Source organism: Globicephala melas, chromosome 12 (genome assembly GCF_963455315.2).
Source record: "Globicephala melas chromosome 12, mGloMel1.2, whole genome shotgun sequence".
Lineage (NCBI taxonomy): Eukaryota > Metazoa > Chordata > Mammalia > Artiodactyla > Delphinidae > Globicephala > Globicephala melas.
The window spans coordinates 17,701,099-17,711,409 of NC_083325.1; the positions used below are offsets into that span (position 1 = coordinate 17,701,099).

The 10,311-nt window shown below is 35.2% G+C and overlaps 1 non-coding gene across 1 annotated transcript; it reads left to right on the top strand.

Annotated features, from left to right (window-relative positions):
* Positions 1 to 313: 313 nt before the first annotated feature.
* Positions 314 to 448, top strand: LOC115842568 (small nucleolar RNA SNORA70). The gene has a single exon (XR_004035357.1). It is a non-coding gene; the product is annotated as a small nucleolar RNA SNORA70 (small nucleolar RNA).
* Positions 449 to 10,311: the final 9,863 nt, after the last annotated feature.

A 10,311-nucleotide genomic window follows, 5' to 3' on the forward strand; every position in this document is an offset into this window, starting at 1 on the left:
TTATACAAGACTTTGTTAAGTATAATAATATCAATAATGTATTTGATTATACATGTTTATATTTTATACATATATTACATATATGTATGCTTATGTAAATATATGTGAAATGAATGACAGCAATGAGGCAAGGGACAGGATGGAGAAACTGGGATTATTTTGTTATCATATGGTACTCACACTGCCTGAGATGTGTATAGTATTATTTGAAAGTGGACTTAGATTAGCTGAATATGTATATTGCAAACTCTAGGGCAAACACTAAAAAAAAGTTTAAAAACAAAAAAACAAAAACAACAACAACAACAAAAAACTGCAGCCAGTTAAGCAGACCATGCTTTTTTCCTCATGGGGGTCCTGGTGTCTAATGGCTGCAAATAGTAGCCTATTTGGTAATGTATGTAAACTGTTGCTCATATGGGTTGCCCAAAGTGACATGGAGACAGCCCATTCTAGTAGACATTCATGTATGACCTCATATTGTCCCCAGCATAGGCTCCAGACAGGTATGGAGTGGTGGCTTCTAAAAGCCTGAGCTAGACAGGCCAAGGTCCACATTGGCCAAATCATAATGTCCATCTGCACCAAACTGAAGAACAAGAAGCATGTGATTGAGGCCCTATTCAGGGACAAGTTCAAGTTAGCTGGCTGCTAGAATTCTACATCTCCAAGAAGTAGGACTTTACCAAGTTTAATGCAGATGATTTTGAAGACATGGTAGCTGAAAAGCAGCTCATCCTAGATGGCTGTGGGGTAAAATACATTTCTAACAATAACCCCTGGACAAATGGTGAGACTTGCACTCATAAGAACTTCAGCACTGCCCTGTGTTTACTCACCAATAAATCCTACTTCCTGTCCAAAAAGAAAAATGAAAAACAACAACAATAACAACAAGTATAACTGATATATTAAGGAGAAAAAATGTAATCATATTTAATGCTCTTTTAAACCCACAAAAGGCAGAAAAAGAATGGAAATCAAAAATAGTAGCAAAAATAAGGGCAAAAATAGAGAACAGGAACAGATATAATCAATGCTAATTTCATCAAAATCACTCAGAATGTCAGTGGTCTAAATGGACCAATTAAATGATGCAAATTGTTAGCTTGTATCAAAAAACAAGACCCATCTATATGTTGTCTACAACACACCCAATTTAAATATAAAGACACATATTAATTACAAGTAAATGCATGAATAAAGATATACCATGTTAACACTAATCAGAAAAAGAGAAAAACTAGAGTAGCTATCTTAATTTCAGAATAAAGTAGAATTCAAAGCTCAAAATGATATCAGGGAAAAGAGGTGGTATTACATACTGAAAAAGGGGTTTATTCTCCAAGAAGACATAACAATTCTTATGCATCTAACAATACAGCATCAAAATACATGAAGAAAAACTATTAGAACAGCAAAGAGAAATAAATAAATTCACTATTTAAGTTAGAGCTTTCAACACCCCTCTTTCACCAATGAGCATATGTAGGAGGCAGAAAGTCAGTAAAGACCTAGTTGAACTAAATAACACTATCAACTGTACATAACTGATGTCTGTAAAGTATTTCACTCAACAACAGTGAAATACACAACTCTTTTCAAGCTCACATGGGACATTCACCACGACAGACCACATACTGGACCATAAAACACTCTAACAAATATAAAAAGGTAGATATCACACAACTGCTCTCAGACTACAAAGGAATTAAACTAGAGATCAAATAAGAGAAAGATAACTGGAAAATCCCAACTAAAACACATAGAGACTAAACATCATACTTCTAAATAAGACATGGATCAAAGTAGAAATTTCAAGACAAATTTTAAAAATATATTTATACCAGGTTAATATATACAAGTCAATGGCTCTCCTATATCCAATTAATAAACAAGTGAAATTTGAAATTAAATATGCAACACCATTTATATTAGCACACAAAAATATGTAATACCTAGGTATAAGTCAGCAAAACATGTACAAGATCTGCATGATGAAAACTGAAAAACTCTGATAAATGAAATCAGAGAAAAATTAAATAAATGGATAGATAGTCCATGTTCATGGATAAGAAAAATCAATATTGTCAAGATGTCAGTTCTTCCTAACCTGATCTATAGATTTGACATAATTCTAATCAAAATTCTGCAAGTTATATTGTTGATATCAACAAACTGATAGAGTTTATATGGAGAGGCAAAAGAGCCTGACAATGATGAAGGAGAAGAATGAAGTTTGAGAACTGACACTACCCTACTTCAAGAATTCTATAGTGCTGCAGTAATCAAGACAGTGTGGTATTGGTGAATGAATAGACAGATGAATGGAATAGAATAGGAGGCCCAGAAATAAACCCAGTAAATATGTAAGTCAACTGGTCTTTGACAAATGAGCAAAGGTAATAAAATGGAGCAAAGATAGTCTTTTAAACAAATGGTGCTGGAACAACTGGACATCCACATTAAAAAATAAATAAAAAAGAATCTAGACCCAAATCTTACACCCTTCACAAAACTTAACTCAAAATGGATCACAGACTGACATATAAGACACAAATCTATAAAACTCTTTGAAGGTAACATAAGAGAAAACCTAAATAAGCTTTGGTATGATGATCACTTTTTAGATAAAACAACAAAGGCATGATCCATGAAATAAATAATTGATAAACTGGAATTCATTAAATTTTTTTTTTTTTTTTTTTTTTTGCGGTACGCGGGCCTCTCACTGTTGTGGCCTCTCCCGCTGCGGCGCACAGGCTCCGGACGCGCAGGCTCAGCGGCCATGGCTCATGGGCCCAGCCGCTCCGCGGCATGTGGGATCCTCCCGGACCGGGGCACGAACCCGTGTCCCCTGCATCGGCAGGCGGATTCTCAATCACTGCGCCACCAGGGAAGCCCCCATTAAAATTTAAAACTTACATTCTGTGAAAGAGAATAAGACAAGTCTCAGATAGGGAGAAAATATTTGTTAAAGGCATATCTAATAAAGGACTGTTACCAAATATGTACAAAGAACTCTTAAAACTCAACAGTAAGGAAACAAAAAACAACAAAAAGCAATTAAAAAATGGACCAAAGACCTTAACAGACATCCCACCAAGAAAGATATATGCAGGGCAAAAAAGCAATTGAGAAGATGTTCCACAACATACTGTTATCAGGGAAATGCAAATTTAAATAACAATGAGATGCCACTGCATACTTACCAGAGTAGCAAAAATCCATAACACTGACAACTGCAAATTCTGCAAGGATTTCAGAAAACAAGAGCCCTGAAAGTTAACATGTCCTTTATTTCATCAATACCACTTGGGAACTTGAGAAACATTTTTTTTTTTAATCAACAAATGTTTATTGGAAACCTACTAGTCCATTGGTGTTCAAACTTTACTATGTAAAGTACTTAAGTCTTTGGAGTATAATTTTTAATGATATGTGGGAAATTTTAATAAACTTAGGCTAATAAAGCTGAATATAAAATAGCATTCAGTATGTTCTAATTTTGTTAGTTACATTTGCATCTATGTATAAAATATACAGAAGCATATCTGCTAAAATCTTATGGATATTTATATGTATGTGTATCATTTTCTACACTGTACTCACTTTCTATTATAATGTATACTCCTGTTTTGCAAAATGAAGTTCTATCCTAAGATATAATGAAAATATACATTTTCCTCATAGAAAAGTTGAAAAGTGAGTTTGGTATCAGTACAAAAAATCCATACTCTCACAGAATACATTACTACTTAGGAAATTATAAGTTTTCTAAATTCTATATAATCATATATATGAAGGTTTATATTTATAATAACTTTATTAATTAATAAATTTTAACATCCTAAGGATGAAATGTGAATTTTAATGTATGCATGAAATATTAATAAACATAATTGTTAATAGCTGCATAATTCTACATAATTTTTCATAATTGCACACAGTCCCATTGTCCTGAAACCTATTTAGCTATTCCTGGACAATTATATTTCTTATATAAACATTATAAACAGTACTGAATTACATATTTATATGTATTTGCATGAGTTTTTAACTATATAAATATTGTTTCTTTTAACAGGTTTGTAGAATGGTATTGCTGTGTGAAAATGCCAAACTTTTTAATGGATCTTTGTATATAATGCAAAGTTTTTTTCTTTAGAAATTTTGATGTTCTTCAAACAGGTCACAGATTAATTGTAGAGATGTTAGCAGTTTAGTATTGATTATATCAATACTGTTCTCTAAATAAATGGCTAAAGCCTTAATTTAAAACATGATAATTTTGGAAAGAAAACTAATTTTAGGAAGGGTAGGACACAGAGTTAGTTGGTTTCATTAGGCAGACACTGAAAAACAGTGGATAATTTTTAGGAAAAAACAAGGAAGCCTGAGGTTGAGAAAAGCATAAAAGAAGGAAATGAATATGTATGGTAAGTAATCTTTACTTTTCCTGGCCCATACCAACTTGTACACACCTATTGTTTCAGTATTGAGCGATTGAATCCTGCTGTTTACCTCTTTTACAGACAGACATATGAAGAAGTAAAAGAAAGAAAAAATGATATTCAGTGGGGTTTAATATTCTTACAAAGCTGGAAATCAACTTTAAATTGCCTTTTTTGAACAAATTATGGAAATATGTGGCTGTCAGATTTGGGCTGCTACTTACACTGTGGTTGAGGATATCTGTCTCAGACAGGACTGGATGTGAATATTGAGTTTCCACTAAGAGATTAGAGGCTTCCTGTTGAGATTTCCTTACCAGTGTCTTGAACACTTTTGGAAGGAAAACAGCCAGTTTTGTTCACGGTGAAAGACAGAAAGACCACATATAAATCCTTGCACTATTGTTAGATTTTAACTTCTCTGCATCTTCAGGATACATGCTTTAGCTAAAAATTTCTATACTTCCTCTTAAGTCGTACTGACTAGGAACAGTTGGAAATATATATGTAACAATTTTCTTCACCTGGAAAGAAATTTTCTTTGAGAGACTATATTTAGAGTCTCTGTATTGAGATGAGATTTTTGTTTCTACTAATCGGTATTTTGAGAGCATTCCATAATACTCTATTGAGACACACTAGCATTACTCTCACATGGGATGTTCCCAAAAGCAGTAAAATACAAACATACCAGAGCATTAACTAATCACCACAATCTGAGTAAAATTTAGTTTTAACCATGGAGTGGAAATCTAGCAAGGAAGTCCAGGCTGTTTGGAAAAGATGGACTTTACAGCCTGTGGGCAACAAGAAACAAATGCTGGGTTTTAGACTGGAAAAATAAAAACATAAGTGTTTGTAATTATTCATTCCTTTATTCATCAATTATTGAAAATTAACCACTGAAAATACAAGCAAGGTTAAGTAAGGTATGGTCACAGTCTCTATCTCCAAGGAACCAATGAGACAAGTTGCAGATATCTAAGAACTATTCAAACCTAATATTACTTTGAGGAATAGGATAAGTGATCTTGAAAGCAGAAAATCCAAATATGTGAGCAGCCTAAAACCCTGATTAAGGGATTTGTTCATTTCTAATTATAGAAATATGAGAAGAGATATAGACACATTTTAGATTTTTTTTAACATGGAAGAATATAAATAGAAGACTAAAATACACCTCGTATTTTATTACCTAATAACAACTATTTTTATTTCTGTGAATTGTTTTACCTTTAAAACAATCATAAAGAAAGAGTTTAGATAAAAAATGGTAATCAAATTCTATCTTCTTTCTACTCAAAAAGAAAATGGTAATCACCATCCAGAATGAGGGTTTTTATTATTCCTAATTATTTCTTTATATTTTAAATGTACTCAATATTCACAATGAATACATTAATTCCTATGTATAAATATTCAGAACCCAATTTTTTAATGTACATTATTTTAATTACCTTTCTATTTTTCTCCTTTTTATTTACTTATTTATTTACTTATTTATTTATTTATTATTTATTTTTGGCTGTGTTGGGTCTTCGTTGTGCGCGGGCTTTCTCTAGTTGTCGCGAGCAAGGGTTACTCTTCATTGCGGTGTGTGGACTTATAGCAGTGGCTTCTCTTGTTGTGGAGCATGGGCTCTAGGCATGCAGGCTTCAGTAGTTGTGGCATGTGGGCTCTAGACTGCAGGCTTAGTAGTTGTGGCACACGGGCTTAGTTGCTCCGTGGCATGTGGGATCTCCCCAGACCAGGGCTCGAACCCGTGTCCCCTCATTGGCAGACAGATTCTTAACCACTGCACCACCAGGGAAGTCCTATCTTTCTGCTTTAATTGTAATTCCACACATGCTTCAAAGTTTGCCTTAATGCTACCTCACCGTTTCCTTATACAATATCACTGGCACAAAATTTTCTTTATATGGGTCCATATTAAACATCAAGGAGGAATGAAGTGTTAAAGTCTAGGATGATGCGGAGGTAGTGGAACAAATCCAAAGCTCCATGCCAATTATTTCTGTTTCCCAAAATCTATTTGTTTTCAGTCAGTTTGGGTGGCTAAAACAAAATACCATAGACTGGGATGTTTAAACAACAAACACTTTTTCTTACGGTTCTGGAGGCTGAGACGTTACCCTCAAGTTGCAGGCAGATTCAGTGTTTGGTGAGAGCCAGTTTCCTGGCTCGTAGATTGTGGCCTTCTTGCTGTGTGCTCATATGGCCTTTCCTTTTTGCCTGTTCCTGTAGACAAAGTGCTCTCTCCTGTCTCTTTCTCTTCTTACAAGGGTATTAGTCTCATCGTGAGGACCCCACCCTAATGAACTAATTTAACTCTAATTACCTCCCAAAGGCTCCACCTCTAAATATTATTACATTGGACATTAGGGCTTGAACATAATGAATTGGGAAGAGGGGAGAAGGACACAAATATTCAGTCCATAACACCATTATAGTCTTTTAAAAGGCCTGTCTTTTACCACTGATTGACAATTCAGCTGTTCAAGTCTAGCATGATATCTGACACATATTTTTTAATCTAGTCTAGAATAGATCAGAAGACCAGGTGAGCATTTTTCACAGCTAGTATCTCTCTGTAATGCAAAGGGGTAGGATTGATATGTCTAGTGTAAACCTGTAAGGGTAGAGCCTTTTTCTACCAGTTAAATCTATGTGCTACTTATTTCCACCATTTACACAGTCCTCCACCTGTTTCCTCTATTTATTTATGTATCCTCTTACTGCTCTAGATAGACTTCAAACAAGTAGAGAGCAATAGCAATGCTCTTGCCTAGTGTGCTCATTGTAATGCATACATTATAATACATACAAATATAACATGTGAAGCCTTTAGATTGAATGCATTTCTCCATAGTCTCCCATAAGGACTGCTAGAGGGAGGAAGAGAAGAAGGTTAGGAGAGAAAATGAATTTCTGTAACTTCTTCAGTCCTTTTTCCATTCCTCTACTCCTAAACTATCAATCACAGAAACGTTTATATGCTTGCTGAATTATCTATACACAGTCAAAAAACATCCTGCCACAGAAATTCACCTGCCTGGGAACTCACCCCTGAATTTCAACTTTTTACCATGTTTCACAGAGCACTTGGACTATTTCACTGTTGTCAGCTCACTGTTGATGACAGAATATAGGTTATTCTGCTGTCTTTTTATGACTAAATAAATAAGTAATCAAAGTTATATTAACCAAAATGAGTTTAAACTGGTGGTAAGTTAAAGGAGTGAGCAGTATCTGGTTATCTGTTATATAAGGAAACAAATCATGTCCTTGGAAACAGGAATATTTGCCTGTGTTTCACAACTAGCTTCAAAGGATTTATACTGGACCTAAGCCTCTTTTCCCAACTGCCACATTATCATGTTTATCAATATCTGAGTTTACTCTGTAACTGGACTCAACCCTTACATATTTGGAAACTTTCATAAGTGGGCTTGAAAATTGTAAATTTTCAGAGGCAGTGGATAGTCCTGAATGGCTTCAAGTCTATCAAAAACTTCATGTTTCCAGTTCTTCTGTCTTATAAATTCATCTATCTGTCCCCTCAAAGAAGTTATAAACCGAAGAAAGCCAATATCCACTTTATTCAGGCAAACAGAATAACAGCTCATTTTACCACCTTCTGAATAATTGAAAAATTTCTTCTATATTTTATCATTATCTACAACAGCAATCATCAGATAAGGAGAACAAATAAATCTCTTCACCAATAACTATATTAACTTATGTTTTTCCTTACTGTTAAAAAATAATTAAAATGGTATACAAAATTAAATAAAATAATCAGAGCAAATGGAGGGGAGAGAATGAACAAGATTAAGTTTCTAGGCTCTTTTGCTTACCTGCTCTTACAACTTCACTGAGATTCTCTGTTTGGCTTATCAAACATAACGTTTTATTTTTGTTCACAAAAATGCATACTTCCCAGAGAAAGCACTATTTCACAGCAGTTTGAACCTTTAGGAAATTGGGGAATACATTAATATCTGTAGATGGTTTTAAGTGTAATTAAGGATCTAAGAAATTTCAAAATTCCACAGCAAAAATGTTGCTTTCCTTACAGGGCTCTATGACAAATGTGTTCATTTAGGCACCAGGATGACTTGCGTGGAGTGATAATGAGGGAGTCAATATTCCATGGTGACTTGATGTAGTAGGTGACAAATTACTCCCCTCATTATTCCCCACATTGTTCCTTAGGGCCAGCCTCATAAATAGATGGATTTAGCTGTTGCAGCTTTAGTAAGAACTGAGAAGTAGCAAGAGTCTGCACTCATAGTCAAATTAGATTCTTTTCTTTAGACTCACTAATGGAACAAGTAAGAAAGACTGCTTCCAGAATGCTGCTATCAAGATCACATACTTTAACTGAAAGAGGTCCTTTTTTTTTTTTCTTTCATCTTCAGTAGCTCCTTATTTTAGTTTGATTGAGTAGTTTAATACCGGAAAATGACACCACTTTGATCTTGGTACATATATAGTGCCTCTCTAAATCCCTAATCTTATATATATATTTGTCACTTTCCTTTCTAAGCCTCATTTTCATCAAGTACAAAATAAGGAAGGTTGACCAATTGTTTCCAATGGCTTATTCAGAAGAATGGCTTAATTCTCCCCAAATATTCATTGCAAATCTGTTATAGTACATTATTACTTCTAACTGCCACCTTGCAAGGCACAAAGAAGATAAAATCTAGCATGGGGATAAAACCTAGCATGGGGGGATTTCCAATGGAATCAACATTAATAGCATTGAACTCTGACCTTTCTCTCCAACCACCTTTCTGCAATGTTGGAATCTGTAGTAGATACTGCTGGTGCTCTGTCCAGAACCAGTCTACTACCCAGGAGCACACATTCCTTAACTGTTCTTTTGAGAATTGGCCGCAGCCTGCACAAGCCAAATTATCCAGAAATGCTTGGAAGGTAATGTCCTCATCTTTGGGGGTAACCCACAGCCAATGACAGACTCATAAAATGTATAATACAGTAAGTCCCTACATATCACTGAGGTCTGAGAGCACGTTCATCTAAGTCCAACAAAGTTAGCCTAGGTAACCCAACTAACACAATCGGCTATACAGTACTCTACTGTAATAGGTTTATAATACTTTTTCACACAAATTAATATATTAATAAAACAAACACAAAAAATATAGAAAACACTTTTAATCTCACAGTACAGTACCTTGAAAAGTATAGTACTACAGTACAACAGCTTGCATACAGGGGCTGATATCGAGTGAACAGGCAAGAAGGGTTACTGACTGGAGGAGGGAAAGGAGGTGGGAGATGGTAGAGCTGAAGGATCGTCAGCAACAGGAGACAGAGGGCAAGGTGAAATTTCACTCACGCCTGACGTTGATGGATCACATGCTCGCATCTTTGAAAGTTTGCAACTTGAAGGTTTGTACGTGGGGGGCTTACAGTATTCTGGCCCTCCTGCTTCAAGCTGGTGGTTCACGATCGCCATTAATGATTCAGAGCTTCCTGTGGGATCAGACTTGAGCCTCAATTTCACCTGAACACAGTTCTTTGCTTGCTTTCTCCCTTGTCCTGTTTCGATTCCTTTACTCTCAAACAGGCTTCGTCAAAAAGTTCTTCCTCAACAAACCACCCACAAAAGAACCACTGTCTCATCTTATGCTTCTAAGAAATGTGACTTAAGACATATATCTTACCCAGTGGGGCAGGCTTCAGCTTATGCATAGCTAGCACTATGAGCTCCCTTGCCCCTTTTGTGTGGCAACAACATATAAAAAGACACATCAGGGCAGCAACGTGAAATTTGACACTAAATCAAATCACAAAAACTACCAGATTAACAGGATGGACTCCATAA